The sequence below is a fragment of the Mastigoproctus giganteus genome, chromosome 13 (assembly GCF_048544385.1).
Source record: "Mastigoproctus giganteus isolate SK-2022 chromosome 13, ASM4854438v1, whole genome shotgun sequence".
Lineage (NCBI taxonomy): Eukaryota > Metazoa > Arthropoda > Arachnida > Uropygi > Thelyphonidae > Mastigoproctus > Mastigoproctus giganteus.
In genome coordinates, this window is record NC_143587.1 from 58,028,249 (window position 1) to 58,046,883 (window position 18,635).

The following is an 18,635-nucleotide window of genomic DNA, read 5'->3' on the forward strand; positions in this document are numbered from 1 at the left end:
CACGACGGTCGAATTCTCCTCTCTCTCACACCCACACATGCACGCACTTCGAAGGAAAAAAAAAAAAATAGTCTTTATTTAACTGTTAGATAAATTCCGACTATTTTGTTATTATAGATCTATGTGACAGTTTACAACTGATGGGTCAATTACCTTAAAAAATTCCTTATATTTGTTTGTACTAATGATAGCACTCGTTCTGCTAACCATACCATTACGTGTGCGCATGCGTAATAAAGCATTCTGCCCGTCAGGCATATTTATCTGAGTAAGGGCGAGTGGAGTAAGTGTTAGGGCAACGTATTGAATACAGTGTTTAGTACGGCATGGTATGTGGTGTGTGTGATTATTGCGAATATTGGACCCTACGAATCTAATGTAAAACGACTAGACTTTTGCTTACGCATCAATTGCGAAAAGACTTTTCGTGGCAGTCGGATTTCAGGGCTTCACGAGATTAACTCCTCCCTTAAGCGCCCTGATTCCATATCTGTCTCGGCCTCAGGTAAGTCCCAGGCTTCGCTATTTTTTGAGGCCACAGTTGAAGCCATATAAATGACAACCGAGATATACGTTATTCACTTTGGTATTATATTGAAATTGTACCCTATATAAGCTGGGTGGCTTTACTAGGGCATCTTAATCAGTATTGCAAAAAAAACTTCCTACTAGCCCGAACTACATCCGCATGATTCATCACTGTTTTGGTGTATTGTTGATGCTGAGAATAAACTTTGAGTCGGACGTTGATACTTAATCGCCGTCATTGAAATTCTGCATTCCTGGCTTGATTTTTCTTTTTTTGATTAACGCCTATAATTCATCTGTATTGCCAACATTAGTTACATTGGAACTCGGGTAAAATGATTTTCTCGATGGTAGTGTCAACTTAGAAAACACGGTTGGCACGTGCTCACGGAAATGCACGGAATGCGTACACCATGATTTTTCATAACGATTCCTAACAACCATGCTGCCCCTATGTCTTACGATATTAACATTAAAAAAAAATTAAAAATAATCTTTTAATGATAAAAGCGGTAAATGCGAGTTTAAGTATAAAAGTAATCATGTGCGTACTTAGGATTAGACGATCTGTGCATGTTTGGGCTGTCCAGAAAGGATGAAAACGAGATAGTAAAACGAAAATATTGGTAAATCCCATAGTAATGATAGTAATGATTGTAGAAGTTTAATGTGCTAGTTTTGTAAAAATGTTAATTTGCTAGTGAACGACTATATGCACACCATTAAACTTTCTAACTGCATCACTCCCAAGGTTTATAAACTACCACCCCCTTGCTAGCTTTAGAAATTTAGAAAATATTGACATGCTTTTCCCAAATCTGTAATATTCCACAACATGTTTAAAAAAAAAAAGTGAGAAAATTAGCAAATTTACCCTTTTGGGCAGTTCTTGAAAAGAGGTTATTCGTTGAGTTATTGTAGTATTTTTCTTGCGCGCGCACACACAAAATTAACATTTTATTACATCTGATGTTAAGACAATTGCATTGTATAATTTTTGTTTGCCTGTTTTGTTTTTAAAATTGATATCTACTTATTGTATTACCCATATTTCCAATATACCAGAGATGCTCAACACAACAATTTCAGTTGACTCCTGAGAATAAGTTTTATAACTGAGTTTATATGCACCTACTTCAAGTATTGACCAGTTTTACTCAGAGCTTGTTATTGATGGATGATTACGTTTTTAATTTCTGGTCATTGAGTAATTAGACAATTGCCAATATATAATTTAATTGTTAATCACCAATTTTCTTCTGAGAAGATATTGAACTTTAATAGTAATTTTTTTCGTTTTATCTAATTTTTTGTTTAGGCATAATAATAAAACTCGTACCATAGATCATTGTTACTTATAAAGTTTGTTTAGTAAGTATAAACATAACGTGACCTCTTTGATATATGGTATCATCCTCTATGATATTATCAATAATAGTAGTAGCATCAGGAAACTTAATATTAGAATTAAGAATGTGTTTAGAGGTTGACTAAATTTTTAAGTATGACTTTTAACTATTATGATCAAGCAAAATGGGAGGTGTGTTATTGAGTTTATAAACAAGCTGATCTGCTTTATAGCAGAAAGGAACTTAAAATTTTTGTAATATATGAAGCATATGTAATAATTGTGTAGTGATAGTAGACCTTTGTATCCTATCTTGTACTCGGTAATGAGAAAAATCAGAAATTCATAGTATATCTGTATAACTGCAGAAATATTTGCCAAAAGTTTTCTCTAGGTGTCAGCCACCATGACATCAACTTCTTGACTGAAACCTAAATATGTAATACAAATATTTTTGGCTGAAACTTGTCCTCAAATTTACAGCATCCATAGGAGTAGATAAGTGGTGGCTGTCATACATGTTAACACAATATCTTGTACTTCTTTAGTAATATTTAAAGGCGTGTCATTTGTAAGCTGCTAATTGTAATATCAGTTTTAATTATTTTACTTTACTTTTCTGTATGTGGTGATAATGTTTGATCAGTGATGACAATTATATATTCTTGTTGTTGGAGTTCATAATGCTCATATTGCTGAAAAAGAAGTCTGTTTGAAGTATGATATTACAAGGAAAGTATTAAACACTACATATAACCTTGAACTTGCACAGTGCTGCTAGTGCATCTTATGCACTGCTTATTGCAATCTAGCATCCCCTAAACTGCTGTCTCCAAGAGCCAGTTGATGATGACCAGAGCATCAACAAAGCATTCCATGTGAGGCCATCCTTCGTAGAGCCTACTTTGTTCAAAGATATTTGACCCAGATAGAAATGGCTGTAGGCATACACATGTGGGTGTCATAATAAGAGTCAAGGATTTGTAAAGTAAAAAGTGTGAAGATTTAAGAATTTGTTGCTTGTATAGCATGTGGCATGTATTCTGAGGTCAGTCAAGTAGACAAACTAAGCTCAACTGATGATTGTTTTCTTTGTTTCAGATATAAGAAATGTACAAATCTAAAGTAGCTTGATGCATTATTAGATGAATTTGAGTTGCTGAAGAAAGAGAGTGCTTGCTGTAGACAGGGACTTGCCTCAGAACATGTTAGAGACTCAAGTATCTAATGACCTACATAGTGATGTGGTCTCAAGAGCAGAATAGTCAAAGGCATGCTGCACTAGTTCAGAAAGATTGTTTTATTGGGAGACTGTTGTCAGGGAGACGGGTAACGTTTTTTGTAATAATGATAAGTTGAACAGAACCGGAATGTTTGCCGGGAACAACAGTTGATGTTGCCAATAGTTACAGATTTTAGGGAGGATGGAGCATTATTATTCATGGGATTAATGAGCTTAAATGAATATAAGCTGACCATTTAGCATTAGCATTATTTGAGGCATATAATGCAAGAAAGCATGCTTATACAGCATCAGCCAAAAAAAAAAAAAAAAAAAACCCTTCCCATTTCACCCATCCGGTCACTCCAAATGTTTGTCTAGTTCAGCCTTAAATTTATTTAAGTTATCAACTACCTGCTGGCTAAAGGCAAACTTCTGCACATCTATTCTATGACTGTCTTTCTCATTTTGAATCTATGTACCCTCAGGTTCTTAATTTAAGCAAGCAGAAGTATCCCATCAGCATCGAGCCTGCTCAAACCATTCAAGGCCTTATACACCTCAATCAGATCACCTCACAGGTGCCTAGTCTCCAGATGCTACAACTTGCGGAACTTAAGCCTCTCTTCGTAAGAATACCCCCCCCCCCTTTGTTCCTCTCACCAATCTTGTTGCCCTTCTCTGTACTCATTCTAGCAACTTTACATCCTTCCTAAAATGAGGCCTTCGGATCTGTACGTAGTACTCAAGGTGTGGTCTGACCATTGCTTAATACAAAGGGATAATCACCTCTGTGTCTCTGCTAACAAAATTCCTATATATCATTGGAAAAACTCCACGCCCTGCTCTGGCAGCCGATCTGCACTGCTCACAGAACTTCATAGAACTTAAAGGCAAAACTAGACAAACATTTGGTGTGAATGAATGGGTGAAATGAAATGGAAAGGTGGTTTTTTTTTGGCTGATACTATATAAGCTTTCTTTCTTGCATCATATGCCTCTATTAATGGTAATGCTAATAGCTGACTGTACAATTACCCCAGGTCTTTTTCATTCTCCCCCTCCCTGAGTGTAGTACCACACAGTTGGTATTTTTCTCTTGCATTGTTGCTCCCCTTATGCAGTTATTTGCATTTGTCAATGTTAAACTTCAGTTGCCACTTCTCAGCCCATCTGCCTAACTTTTCTAGATCCTGTTGCAGTAGCATACTGTCTTTACTGTCATTAACAACCCTGCCAACCTTTGTATCATCTGCAGACTTGGACATTAAGCCTGATGTAGCTTCATCGATATCACTGATAAATACACAAAACAACGGTGGACCCAGCACGGAACCTTGGCGGACTCCGCTAATAACATTTTTTCACGAAGAGCAGTGCCCATTGATTACCACTCTCTGTTGTCTCCCATTCAACCATCCCTTTATCCATTGTAGCAACTTATCCTTAATGCCATACTGCTCCAATTTGTATAGTAGTCTTCCATGTGCAACAGTATCAAAAGCTTTCCTGAAATCTAAATATATGATATCAAAATTATTTTTTGCACAGAGTTCTTTTGTGACCACATCATAGTATCCATTCAAATTGGTCAGACAAGACTTCCTCTTAATAAACCCATGCTGTGTCTTAACTATTACTGCAGTCTTGTCTAGGTGATCCTGCATCACTTCTTTAACCAGTGACTAATGGAATTTTATTGGAATTTTAATGGCTGTTAATATAATGGTATTTTAGTGTGAGAGGATTCAAAAAATATTGTTGGATTCAAAAAATATTTTTTCCTATACCTATCAGACAGCTATTCTACTAGATACCATTACATCAAGTTGACCCACTATCTAAATTTAATAAATGTCGAAATTACTTTGGTCCACAATGCTTTTGGCCTTTCAGTTCTAGCAAAATCCCCACGATGTGATCAAATTAAACATTTTTTTTTTTTTTTTTTTTTAGGTCCTACCCACTGAAATCTCAGGAAATTAGGTGGCAGGACCTGCCAGAGTAAAATAATGAAACTGCTGGGTACCTGGTCTGCCTCTATGGGGCTGAGTGCAGGCAATGTTGGACCTCAGCAGGGGTCTAGCAGCTAAATGGCCAGAGGAACAACTGTACACAACATTACACATATACAATATCCACACACTTTAAATCTCTGACCTTTCCAGTGAACTGGTACACCTACAATGAAAGCAATGCAGAGATGGGTGTCAACTCCTGGTGCGTTTAACACTAAACACACTCTACATCAAGTTGACCGAACTAGGAATTGATGATAACCCTCTCTGTGTTTGGGGAGTAGACGAAAACTGGGAGCATATGCTATACAACTGCCGCTTTTACCATGCCCCTAGAAGCCGCAAGCTCACCTCTCTTCTGTCTCTCCCTCGTGGCGAAAAGCAGCACCACTTCCTTTCTATTGAAGACAACTACTACAAACAGCCCTCAGCCTTTGCACAAGCTGCTTTTGAGATCAGGAGGACAATTTTATCACAGCTTACCGAGTGGCAAGACCAGCAAACTAACAATTAAAGGAAACTCACTTGGATGAATCACTGAAAACAGCCGATGGCGGGCACTGTAACTTTGCAACTCTGTCAACTTTTCCCTGTCTACTGGTAGGGCCCCCAGAACAGAGAGTAACCCACTCTTCATCCCTCAACTACCTACCTCAACTGAAGGATGCTTTCCTTCTTCGTCTTTCTATCTTCCTCCCGACTATGAATTCCACTCACATGCTTTCTGACTGCACTCAATCAGCCCTCCCTTTTAACTAATTTATTTATTTTTACTTGGTCTCTGTCCAGAAAGCCCTGGCAACCTTGGTGGAGACCAGCCAGTACATAATGGGCAGCCTGGCTCACCTCTCAGTGGTGGTGGCAGGCAATGTAGGGTCCCACTAGGGTCCCCCCTACAGCCAAGGAGCCAGACATAACAGAACAAAACACAATACTACATAAAGCAGACACTACACTTTTCCTGGATTTTGCAGTAGTTCTGCATTTCATCACAGCGTACCTATGGCACAAATGTGAGAAAACCACTGGTGATGCCTGACCCCAAATACTGTACCTCTACATCAGCTGTGACTGGCCTCAAAGAAACACATATGAGCCAGGAATGAGTAGTTTCCAGTAAATTCCATTGGTTGACCAAATAAAGAGGTTTTCTGAAATCAATAAGTAAGATGAATTTGACAGCAATGCGTTAAATAAGTGAGAAATTTCCAAAGATCAGTGCGGTGAAAGAGGGAATCCTTGTGGGACCTCAAATCAGAGCTTTTGCAGGATGCAAGCTTTGAAAAATGTCAATGTGTTATAATTAAAAGCATGGCAGGCTTTCAAATGCTTTATGGAAACTTTTTGATTAACTTCAGATATCCCACATACAAAGGAGCTCAGTAACTGCTCAATGCATATAAAGAAATGGGATGTTATGTCACTAAAATTTCATTTCTTTCACTAGAATTTAGACTTCTTTCCTGAAAATCTTGACAAGGTGGGTGATAAGCAGAAGGAATAACACCATTAAGACAAAGTCCAATGAAAAATTGCTACCAAAGTTTCTGGAATGAATATATGTTAGCAGACTACTGCTGGATAATGTACTGCGACATTTCAGAAAAGTGTACCAAAAGAAATAATCTGCACAATATTTTTAAAACTGTACATATCTTTTTTTTTTATATAGTGAAAATACTATTATTTTAATTATGTACATAAAGCGTATTCAGATAAAAATGTAATTGCAACCAGTCTTATCACGTGTTTTTTAATGAAATTATCAATTAACTTCTACTGATATCATTATCAATATTAAACTTCAACTGCCATTTCTCAGCCCATCTGCCTAACTTTTCTAGATCCTGTTGCAGTAGCAAACTGTCATTAATCACCCTTCTAACCTTTGTATCATGTGCAAACTTGGATATTAAGTCTGATATGCTTTCATCAGTATCATTGATAAATATAACATAACATAATTAATTAATAAATTAATAGAATCATGACTCAGACCAGAGCAGCAAAGCAAAAGGCTCAAGCTAATGGAAGCACTGTGGCTCAGAGCAGAACTGAGGGGTGCAGTTGTCCTCTGACTCACAGCCTTATAAAATGCACTGTTTGCTTGATGTTTGCAGAGCAATCGGGTACGGGACATGATACTGCCAAGGGGGATGTCTTTGTGTGTGCGCGATGCAAGGAGTGTATCGATATCAGGCAACAACTCGGCGTTCTTCTGGGCCTATATGAGAGCTTGAAGGACAGGGTGGATGCCCTCGAAGAAACTAAATTGAGGGGCCCATCAGGCTCTCAGCTGCACACATCAACGCCAGAGCTTGCACTTGGGCATCGCGTGACACAGAGACAACCCCCCAGGCAGAATGCGCTGGTCCCGAAGGAACTAGTAGTTGTTGGTGACTCTATTGTCAGGGAAACGGGGAACATGCTTTGTAAAAAAAGATAGGTGGAACAGGACCAGGGTATGTCTGCCAGGGGCAAAGGTTGATGACGTTGTAGAGCGAATATCATCTCTTAAGGGCACAAAAGGTGATATAGTTGTACACGTTGGCACTAATAATATTAAGAGTAGGAGACCGGCAGAATTAATTAACAAGTACAGGTCACTGTTGAACAAAAGCCGATAATTAGGGTTGAATTTGAAAGTGTCTGCAATTCTGCCCAGACACGATAGGAGGGAGTATATGATGAGGGCCTTGTCGATCAATTCGGCCCTGGAAAGATTGTGCAAGGCTCAAGGGGTAGAATTTTTTTCAGCCTGGACTGTACTTGTTAACAGGAGAGATTGCTTCTACAGGGATGGGATACACTTAAATAGAAAGGGTGCAAGAATATTTGCTGATGCTATCGAGGCAGTGTTAGGTGGGTCGGAAAACTGCTAGCTTGGGGGGAGACAAAGACCAATAGATTGACAGTAGCCACTGGCAGAGGTGAAAGAGATTCTTGCACTGCTTCTATTAGAATGAGCAGAAGCCTGAAACACAAGATGCATGGTATTTCAGAGACTGCTGGGAGCCATTGCGGTACAAGTAAACACATGGGTTGTGTTAGGGTAGCTAAGAATAGAAACAGGTGCAGGTATACTTGCGTGTACACCAATGCTAGGAGTTTAGTAAATAAATTTGATGAATTTGAGGTATTGCTCAAAACATCAAAGGCAGATATTGTTGGGATATCAGAGACGTAGTGTCACACAGATATAAGGGATGCAGAACTGCAATTTGGGTAGTACAACGTCTACAGAAAGGATAGACAGGATAGGAAGGGGGGAGGGGTTATGCTATTAGTTAAGAAACACATAAAAACCAAGGAAGTGAAGCCAGTCGACATCGCTGGACAGTGCAGTGTTGAGTCAGTTTGGTGTGACATAAGCATTGGGAGATGAAAATTGAGAGTAGGAGTGTGCTATAGGCCCAATGACTCTGATGAGTATAATAAGGAACTGTACAGGGAAATAGAGTGGGCCAGTAAATCAGAGAGTCTTATAATGAGAGATTTTAATTTCCCAGATATTGACTGGAATTTGGGGGCTGGTTACTCACACACTAGCAGGGCTTTTGTGGATTTATTGGATGATTGTTTTCTACATCAGCATGTTCGGGAGGCAACTAGAGGGAGTAATACTCTTGATTTGATTATCAGCAGTGATTCTTCATGCATTAAGAATCTGCAGATAAATGAACCACTAGGTGGCAGTGATCACAGTGTGCTGAAGTGGGATTTACTGAAAGAGGTAACTACCATTAGGGGTAAAGGGAAGGGTTATTGCTTCTGTAAAGGCGACTACGATGGACTGAGACAGTATTTAAATTCTATACAGTGGACCAACTGATGATGTTACCAACAGCAAATTCAAAATGGGAAGCATTCAAAGAACTTATCTTGGAAGCTACTAGGCTTTACATACCAACTAAGAAATATTGTTCAAGGTTTAGGCCAAAATGGATGTCAGATGAACTAATGAGGCATATGGCAGAGAAGAAAAATGCATGAGATACATACAAATTAACACATGACACAGAAGCCTATGATAGATACAAGTTGATCTGTAACTAAGTTACAAAGGAGGTTAGGCAGGCGAAGGCAGATTACGAGAAATCTTTGGCAAGGGATGCAAAGAAAAACAGCAAAGAGTTCTTTACTTATGTAAACTCTAGAAGTAAGTGGATGAATCAGATTGGTCCACTTGATATTGATGGGCCAACTGTTGATGATCCTGCTCAGGTAGCTAACAAACTGAATGAATATTTTGCATCGACATTCACACATGAGGAGTTATTCAGCGAGGGGAATGCCAGGGTGTATTCAACTCTGGCAGTAAGCTAAAGAATCTTGTAATAACAGAGTAAAGTGGAGGAGAAATTGTTGAAGATAAATACAAGAAAGGCACCTGGGGTGGGTGGGATCTATCCAGTTATATTAAAGAAAGCAGCAAAGGAAGTAAGCAAACCCTTAGCCATAATTATGAGAGCTTCCTTGGACTCAGGAGAGGTACCCATAGACTGGAAATGTGCAAACATTACCCCAATTCACAAAGGAGGATCAAAGGCTGACACAAGTAATTATAGACCTTTTATCATTTACACAAGACTTCAGTTATAGCTCAGACACAGCATGGTTTTGTTAAGGGGAAGTCTTGCCTGACCAACTTGATTGGATACTATGATGCAGTCACAAAAGAACTGTATGCAGGGAATAACTTTGATATTATATACTTGGATCTTAGAAAGGCTTTTGATACTGTTGCACATGGAAGACTGCTACACAAATTGGAGCAGTGTGACATTGGAGGCAAATTGCTGCTATGGATAAAGGGGTGGTTGAAGGGGAGAAGACAGAGAGTGGTAATCAATGGACACTGCTCATCGTGGACTAATGTTATTAGTGGAGTCCCTCAGGTTGGCTCAGTGTTGGGTCCATTATTGTTTTCTGTATTTATAAATGATATTGATGATGGTATATCAAGCTTAATGTCCAAGTTTGCAGATGATACAAAGGTTGGCAGGGTTGTCAAGGACACTACTGACACTATGCTGCTGCAACAGGATCTGGAAAGGTTGAGCAGATGGGCTGAGAGGTGGCAAATGAAGTTTAACATTGACAAATGTAAAGTACTACACATGGGAAACAGCAACCCCAGAGCAACGTATCAACTCTGTGGTACTACACTGACAGTGGTAGAGAATGAAAGGGACTTGGGGGTGATTGTGCAGGCAGATATGAAGTTCTCTGAGCAGTGCACACGGGCTGCAAGAGTAGCTCATGAGTAGCTCAATGATATACAGGAATTTTTCCAGCAGGGATAAGGAGGTGATTATTCCATTGTATAAGGCAATGGTCAGGCCACACCTAGAGTACTGTATACAGGTCTGGAGGCCTCATTTCAAGAAGGATATAGAGCTGCTGGAACGAGTACAGAGAAGGGCAGCAAGATTAGTGAATGGAACAAAGGGGTGCTCTTACGAAGAAAGGCTTCTTAAGTTTTGCAAATTACAGTGTCTGGAGACTAGGCACCAGCGAGGTGATCTGATAGAGGTGTATAAAGCCTTGAATGGTTTAAGCATGCTCAATGCTGATGGGATTCTTCCTCTAGCTCAGAAAAATCACCTGAGAGGGCATAAATTCAAATTGAGGAAAGACAGATGTAGGATAGACGTGCGGAAATTTGCCTTTAGCCAGCGGGTGGTTGGTTGGTGGAATAGACTGCCATCCCTTGTGGTGGAAGTTGATAGCCTAAATAAGTTTAAGGCTCAGCTGGACAGGTATTTTGAACGAACAGAGGGGTGAAGTGGAAGTGGGTTTTTTTTTTTTTTTGGCTGATGCTGCATAAGCTTGCTTTCTTGCATCAAATGCCTCTACTAATGCTAATGCTATAGAAAACAATGGGCCCAACACTGAACCCTAGGGGTATTCTTCTAATGACATTAGTCCATGAAGAGTAATATTCAGATTCCCACTCAACCATCCCTTTATCCATAGTATCAACTTGCCCTTAATTCCACACTGCTCCAAATTGTACAGCAGTCTTTTATGTGCAACTGTATCAAAACATTCCTGAAATTCAAGTATAAGTAGCTCCCTGTTTGTCTGGGTTCTGTTCCTGAAGGAAATGTTGCAAAAAAAAAAAAAAAAAAAAATCTGTAAAATTAACTTAAAATTATATAATGTAAGTCAATGAGTTATGTTCCAGGCCTCTCTCAAAATTGACAAGTAATATAATATTATATTTAAAGCTCTTGATATGAATGTAAAAACAACATTTTTATGAATATAAATCAATTAAATGTAATACAACATAAAATTGGCAGTTAGTTAAGTATTCATTGGAGAGCTTCTGTTCATGGCTATCCAACAGCTCTGATACATCTTGAGCTGTAACCTCTTCTAGTCCCACCTCTTGTGCCAGTCTGCTGACGTTTTCAGCAATGTTCTTCACTGGCTCTAATCCTGTGAAGTGCATAAATTCTGGGAGAACTTTGCTCCACGGTCCATTCAAAAAGTTCACTGACACTTCCTCCCAAGCTGCGTTGATGTTATTAATGCCCTTCAAAATGTCGAATGAGTACCATTAGCATTAGTAGAGGCATTTGATGCAAGAAAGCAAGCTTATGCAGCATCAGCCAAAAAAAAAAAAAATAATAAAATAAAAATAATAAAAAAATAACCACTTCACCCCTCTGTTCGTTTAAAATACCTGTCCAGCTGAGCCTTAAACTTATTTAGGCTATCAACTTCCACGACAAGGGATGCAAGTCTGTTCCACCAACCAACCACCCGCTGGCTAAAGGCAAATTTCTTCATGTCTATCCTACATCAGCAACTTGCCTTTAATGCTGCACTTCTCCAATTTGTACAGCAGTCCTTTCTGCAACAGTATCAGAAGCTTTCCTGAAATCCAAGTATATGATATCAAAATTATATTTTGCATCCAGTTCCTTTGTGTCCACATCGTAATATCCAGTAAAATTGGCCATACAAGATTTCTCTTAACAAACCCATGTTGTGTCTGAACGATAACTGCACTCTTTTCTAGATGACCTGCATGTCTTCTTTAACCAGGGACCCCATTATTTTCCTAGAAAAAAAAGCTCAACTAACTCCTGTAATTACAGGAGTTAGTTGAGCTTTGGGATAGATTTGCACATATCCAGTCCGTTGGAACCTCCCCTGAATCCAAGGATGCTCTTATAATTATGGATAAGGGTTTGCTTGCTTCCTTTGCTGCCTTCCTTAATATAACTGGATAGATCCCAGGTGCCTTTCTTATGTTTAACTTTAATATTTCTCCTCCACTTTCTTCTCAGTTATTACAAAATCATTTAGCTCCTTGTTGTAGTTTGATAAACTTCTTGCCTCCTCTTCTCTAGAGAATTTCTCATCTGTGAATGTAGATGCAAAATACTCATTGTTTTTCAAGTAGCTGAGCAGGATCATCAATATCAAGTAGTTCAATCTGATTCATCCCCTTCCTTCTAGAGTTTACTTAAGTCTTTGCTGTTTTTCTTTTCATCATTCGCTGAAGATTTCTCATATTCTGCCTTCATTTGTCTAACCCCCTTTGTGATTTGATTACAGACTAGTCTATATCTGACATTGGCTTCTGTGTTGCCTGATAATTTATACGCATCCCATGCCTTTTTATTCTCTGCCACGAGTCTCAGTAGTTCATCTGACAAATGTTTATTCCTAAACCTTGAACTGTATTTCTTAGTTTGTATGAAAAGCCTAGTAGTGTCCAAGATTAATTCCTTGAATGTTTCCTATTTAGAATTTGCTGTTGGTAACATTATGAGTTGGTCCCACTTTATAGAATTTAAAAATTGTCTGAGACCACCATAGTCTGCTTTACGAAAGCAAAAACTCTTTCCTTTATCCCTTACATCTTTAAGTAAATCCCACGTCAGTACTCTGTAATTACTGCCACCTAGTGGTTCCTTTATCTGCAGATTCTTAATGCTTGAATAATTGCTGCTAATAATCAGATCAAGAATAGTAGTAGTAGTAGTAGTGGCATGTGATGCAAGAGAGCAAGTGTATGAGCTCATGCAGCATCAGCTAAAAAAAAAAAAAAAAAAAAATTCATGCAACCATTCCCCTCTAAATGTTTGTCCAATTCCTCCTTAAATTTATTTAACCTATCAACTTCCACGACAGATGGAAGTTTGTTCCAGCAATTAACCACCCCCTGGCTAAAGGCAAATTTCTGCACATCTATCCTACACCTGTCTTTCTTCAATTTGAATTTATGCCTCCTTAGGTTCGTAATCTGAACAAGTGGAAGAATCCCATCAGAATTCAGTGTGCTCAACCCATTCAAGGCCTTATATACCTCAATCAGATCACCGCACAGGTGCCTAGTCTCCAGCCATTGCAATTTGCAGAACTTAAGCCTCTCTTTGTAAGAGGATCCCTTCATTCCCCTCACCAATCTTGTTGCCCTTCTCTGTACACTCAAGCAAATCTACATCCTTGCTAAAATGAGGCCTCCAGACCTGTCTGCAGTACTCAAGGTGTAGCCTGACCATTGCCTTATACAGAGGGACAATCACCTCCTATTCCCTCCTAGCAAAATTCCTGTATATCATTGACAAAACCCCATGACCTGCCCTGGCAGCCAATCTGCATTGCTCAGAAAACTTCATATCTGACTGCACAATTACTCCCAGGTCTTTTTCATTTTCTTACCACCTTAAGTGTAGTACCACACAGTTGATATGTTTCTCTTGGGTTACTTCTACCCATATGATAACCTTCTGGCATTTTCAAACCTTAATAACTCCTCATGTGTGAATGTCGATGCAAAATGTATTACTCCCTCTTGTTCCTCTTGAGCATGCTGCTGTAGAAAAGTCATCCAGTAAATCCACAAGTCTTGCTAGTGTGCGAGTAACTAATCCACAAGTTCCAGTCAGTATCCAGAAAATTAAAATCCCACATTGTAAGACCTTCTAATTTACTGGCCCACTCTTTGTACATTTGTTTACTGTACTCATCAGAGTCATTAGGCCTATGACACACTCCTACTCTCATTTGTGCTTTCCAATTGCTTATGTCACACCAGACTGACTCATTATTGCACTGGCTACCCATGTCAACTGAATGCACTGCCTTAGATTTTGTTTCTTAACTACCAGCATAGCCTCTCCTCCCTTGCTATCCTATCTATCCTTTCTGTACACATTGTACTCCTCAAATTCAAATTCTGCATTCCTTATATGGTGCCACACAGATATCCCAACAATATCTACCAGCTTTTCAAATTCATCAAATTTATTTACTATACTCCTTGCATTGATGTACATGCAAGTATGCGTGCACATGTTCTTACTATTAATTACACTAACACAGCCCATGTATTTGCTTTTTCCATGATGATTCCTAACAGTTCTTTAAATCCCTGGCAACTCGCTTTTCAGGCTGCTTCTCATTTCAGTAGAAGCAGTGCAAGAATCACTTTCATCCCTCTTCTTCTTAGTCATCCTTTTCCTTTTAGCATTAACATAAGCATTGAATTCTTTGATTACTTTTCTTTGCATTCTTAGATAGACTTCTCATAATCTGCTTTAGCTTGTCCAACCCTTTACTAACTTGATTGCATGGAGGAAAAGAGTATTCTTATACAAACCATGGTGGTAATAATAAATGATTTTGTTTTAATTGAATCAGGTAATTAAAATTAGTTAATTTTCACCAATTTTTTATTTTTCTACAATAGACAAAATCAAGTCTTGGAATAGGTGGGAATTCTTTGGGACACAATTTGCCATGTGCACTATTAATTTTAGGTTCACTCCCACCTAAAAAGGGCCCCGGGTGCCAAGTGTTATATTGATCAAGCAATTTCCTGAGTGATTTCTAGAGCGTTTTCTCAAAAGATATAGTTTTGTTTCAGTTATAAAAGTTTTCTTACTTTTCTATTATTAGGCAACTTAGTCTTACAAATCTTAAGCAAGTTTAAGAAAGGAAAAACACCTTTCTTCTTTTTTTCTTAAATTAATGTACTAACTTTTATACCGCTTGGTCACTCTAGCGGCACTGCTCCTGCCTCCCTGTGGCGGGGCCAGTAACCTGGGAGAAGAAATCCACTCTCCCAGGGCTAAAAGGAGCAAAGGTGGATAAAAATATGTATCCACCTTTAGAGCAATTGAGCTCAAGACGAGACAACATAAATGACTTCTCTCAACCCAAGAGGCTGAGAACAACCACTCAAGAGGAGATACCATCATTCCTCATTCTACACTCTCTCTCTCAGAGCAGCCTCTGAGTAAGTTATCACCATTCCTTATATAAAAATGTATTGAGTCTGCTGCAGGTTCACCGAAAACAGTAAGGCGACTTCAGTCCGGGGATATTCTTGTAGAGACCATTAAATCTCAACATTCTGCAAAGTTATTAAAGCTGACTACCTTTGGTGACAACCAATAAAAGTCACTCCAAATGCCACCCTAAACTCCTCGAAGTGGGTAATTGCAGAATGGGACTTATTAAATGTATCAGAAGAGGAAATAGTCCAAAAGCTTAGAGAACAAAAAGTAATCCAAGCAAGGAGAATCCTGACTCGGAAAGATGGTATTCTTGTTCCCACAAGGAGTATAATCCTCACTTTTAGCTCTCCTATCCTACCAACATCTGTTAAAGCAAGCTATCTTCATTGCCGTGTCCGTCCTTACATCCTGAATCCAATCAGGTGCTATAAGTGCCAAAAATATGGACACTCCCAAAAGCTTAGAGAACAAAAAGTAATCCAAGCAAGGAGAATCCTGACTCGGAAAGATGGTATTCTTGTTCCCACAAGGAGTATAATCCTCACTTTTAGCTCTCCTATCCTACCAACATCTGTTAAAGCAAGCTATCTTCATTGCCGTGTCCGTCCTTACATCCTGAATCCAATCAGGTGCTATAAGTGCCAAAAATATGGACACTCCCAAAAGCTTAGAGAACAAAAAGTAATCCAAGCAAGGAGAATCCTGACTCGGAAAGATGGTATTCTTGTTCCCACAAGGAGTATAATCCTCACTTTTAGCTCTCCTATCCTACCAACATCTGTTAAAGCAAGCTATCTTCATTGCCGTGTCCGTCCTTACATCCTGAATCCAATCAGGTGCTATAAGTGCCAAAAATATGGACACTCCCAAACTACATGTAGAGGTAAGGCAATATGTCCAAATTGTGGATCAAAGGATCATAATCAATATGAATGCACTGCTACTTCTCATTGCCCAAACTGTAAAGGCAATCACCTGGCTTTTTCCAAAATATGCGCATTAGCATTAGTAGAGGCATTTGATGCAAGAAAGCAAGCTTATGCAGCATCAGCCAAAAAAAAAAAAAATAAATAAATAAATAAAAAAATAACCACTTCCACTTCACCCCTCTGTTCGTTCGAAATACCTGTCCAGCTGAGCCTTAAACTTATTTAGGGTATCAACTTCCACGACAAGGGATGGAAGTCTGTTCCATCTACTAACCACCCGCTGGCTAAAGGCAAATTTCCGCACATCTATCCTACCTCTGTCTTTCCTCAATTTGAATTTATGCCCTCTCAGGTGATTATTCTGAGCAAGAGGAAGAATCCCATCAGCATTGAGCATGCTCAAACCATTCAAGGCTTTGTACACCTCTATCAGATCACCTCGCTGGTGCCTAGTCTCCAGACACTGTAATTCACAAAACTTAAGCCTTTCTTTGTAAGAGCACCCCCTTGTTCCATTCACTAATCTTGTTGCCCTTCTCTTCTTGTTCAGCAGCTCTACATCCTTCTTGAAATGAGGCCTCCAGACCTGTATACAGTACTCTAGGTGTGGCCTGACCATTGCCTTATACAATGGAATAATCACCTCCTTATCCCTGCTAGAAAAATTCCTATATATCATTGACAATACATCATGAGCTACTCTTGCAGCCCGTCTGCACTGCTCAGAGAACTTCATATCTGCCTGCACAACCACCCCCAGGTCCCTTTCATTCTCTACTACTGTCAGTGTAGTTCCACAGAGTTGATACGTTGCTCTGGGGTTGCTGTTTCCTATATGTAGTACTTTACATTTGTCAATGTTAAACTTCATTTGCCACCTCTCAGTCCATCTGCTCAACCTTTCCAGATCCTGTTGCAGGAGCATAGTGTCAGTAGTGTCCTTGACAACCCTGCCAACCTTCGTATCGTCTGCAAACTTGGACATTAAGCTTGATATACCATCATCAATATCATTTATAAATACAGAGAACAATAAAGGACCCAATACTGAACCCTGAGTGACTCCACTAATAACATTAGTCCACGATGAGCAGTGTCCATTGATTACCACTCTCTGTCTTCTCCCCCTCAACCACCCCTTTATCCATAGCAGCAATTTGCCTCCAATGCCACACTGCTCCAATTTGTGCAGCAGTCTTCCATGTGCAACAGTATCAAAAGCCTTTCTAATATCCAAATATATAATATCAAAGTTTTATTCCCTGCATCCAATTCTTTTGACTACATCATAGTATCCAATAAAATTGGTCAGGCAAGACCTTCCCTTAACAAACCATGCTGTGTCTGAGCTATAACTGAATTCTTGTCAAGATGATCCTGCGGTGCTTTTTTAACGAGTGCTTCCATTAATTTTCCGGGAACAGAAGTTAAACTCGCAGGTCTATAATTACTTGTGTCAGCCTTTGATTCTCCCTTGTGAATTGGGGTCACATTTGCACATCTTCAGTCCATGGGTACTTCCCCTGAGTCCAAGGAAGCTCTCATAATTATGGCTAAGGGTTTGCTTACTTCCTTTGCTGCCTCCTTTAATATAACTGGATAGATCTCATCCACCCCAGGTGCCTTTCTTGTGTTTATCTTCAGCAATTTCTCCTCCACTTTACTCTCAGTTATTACAAGATTCTGTAGCTTACTGCTAGAGTTGAATACACCTCTGGCATTCCCCTTGCTGAATAACTCCTCATGTGTGAATGTCGATGCAAAATATTCATTTAGTTTGTTAGCTACCTGAGCAGGGTCATCAACAGTTGACCCATCGATATCAAGTGGACCAATCTGATTCATCCCCTTCCTTCTAGAGTTTACATAAGTAAAGAACTCTTTGCTGTTTTTCTTCGCATCCTTTGCCAAGGATCTCTCGTAATCTGGCTTTGCCTGCCTAACCTCCTTTGTAACTTGGTTACAGATCAACTTGTATCTATCATAGGCTTCTGTGTCATGTGTTAATTTGTATGTATCTCATGCATTTTTCTTCTGTGCCATATGCCTCATTAGTTCATCTGACATCCATTTAGGCCTAAACCTTGAACAATATTTCTCAGTTGGTATGTAAAGCCTAGTAGCTTGCAAGATAAGTTCTTTGAATGCTTCCCATTTTGAATTTACTGTTGGTAACATCATCAGTTGATCCCACTGTATAGAATTTAAATACTGTCTCAGTCCATCGTAGTCGCCTTTACGAAAGCAATACCCCTTCCCTTTACCCCTAATGGTAGTTACCTCTTTGAGTAACTCCCACTTCAGAATACTGTGATCACTGCCACC

The 18,635-nt window shown here is 39.2% G+C and overlaps 1 protein-coding gene across 1 annotated transcript in view; it reads left to right on the forward strand.

The window, feature by feature from the left end:
• Window positions 1–264: 264 nt before the first annotated feature.
• Window positions 265–18,635, forward strand: part of LOC150076083 (transmembrane protein 47) — a 258,710-nt gene continuing 240,339 nt past the window's right edge. Inside the window, exon 1 of the mRNA XM_090387032.1 lies at window positions 265–505. The gene's annotated coding sequence lies outside the window, so the exon portion shown is untranslated. The remainder of the gene's footprint in view (window positions 506–18,635) is intronic.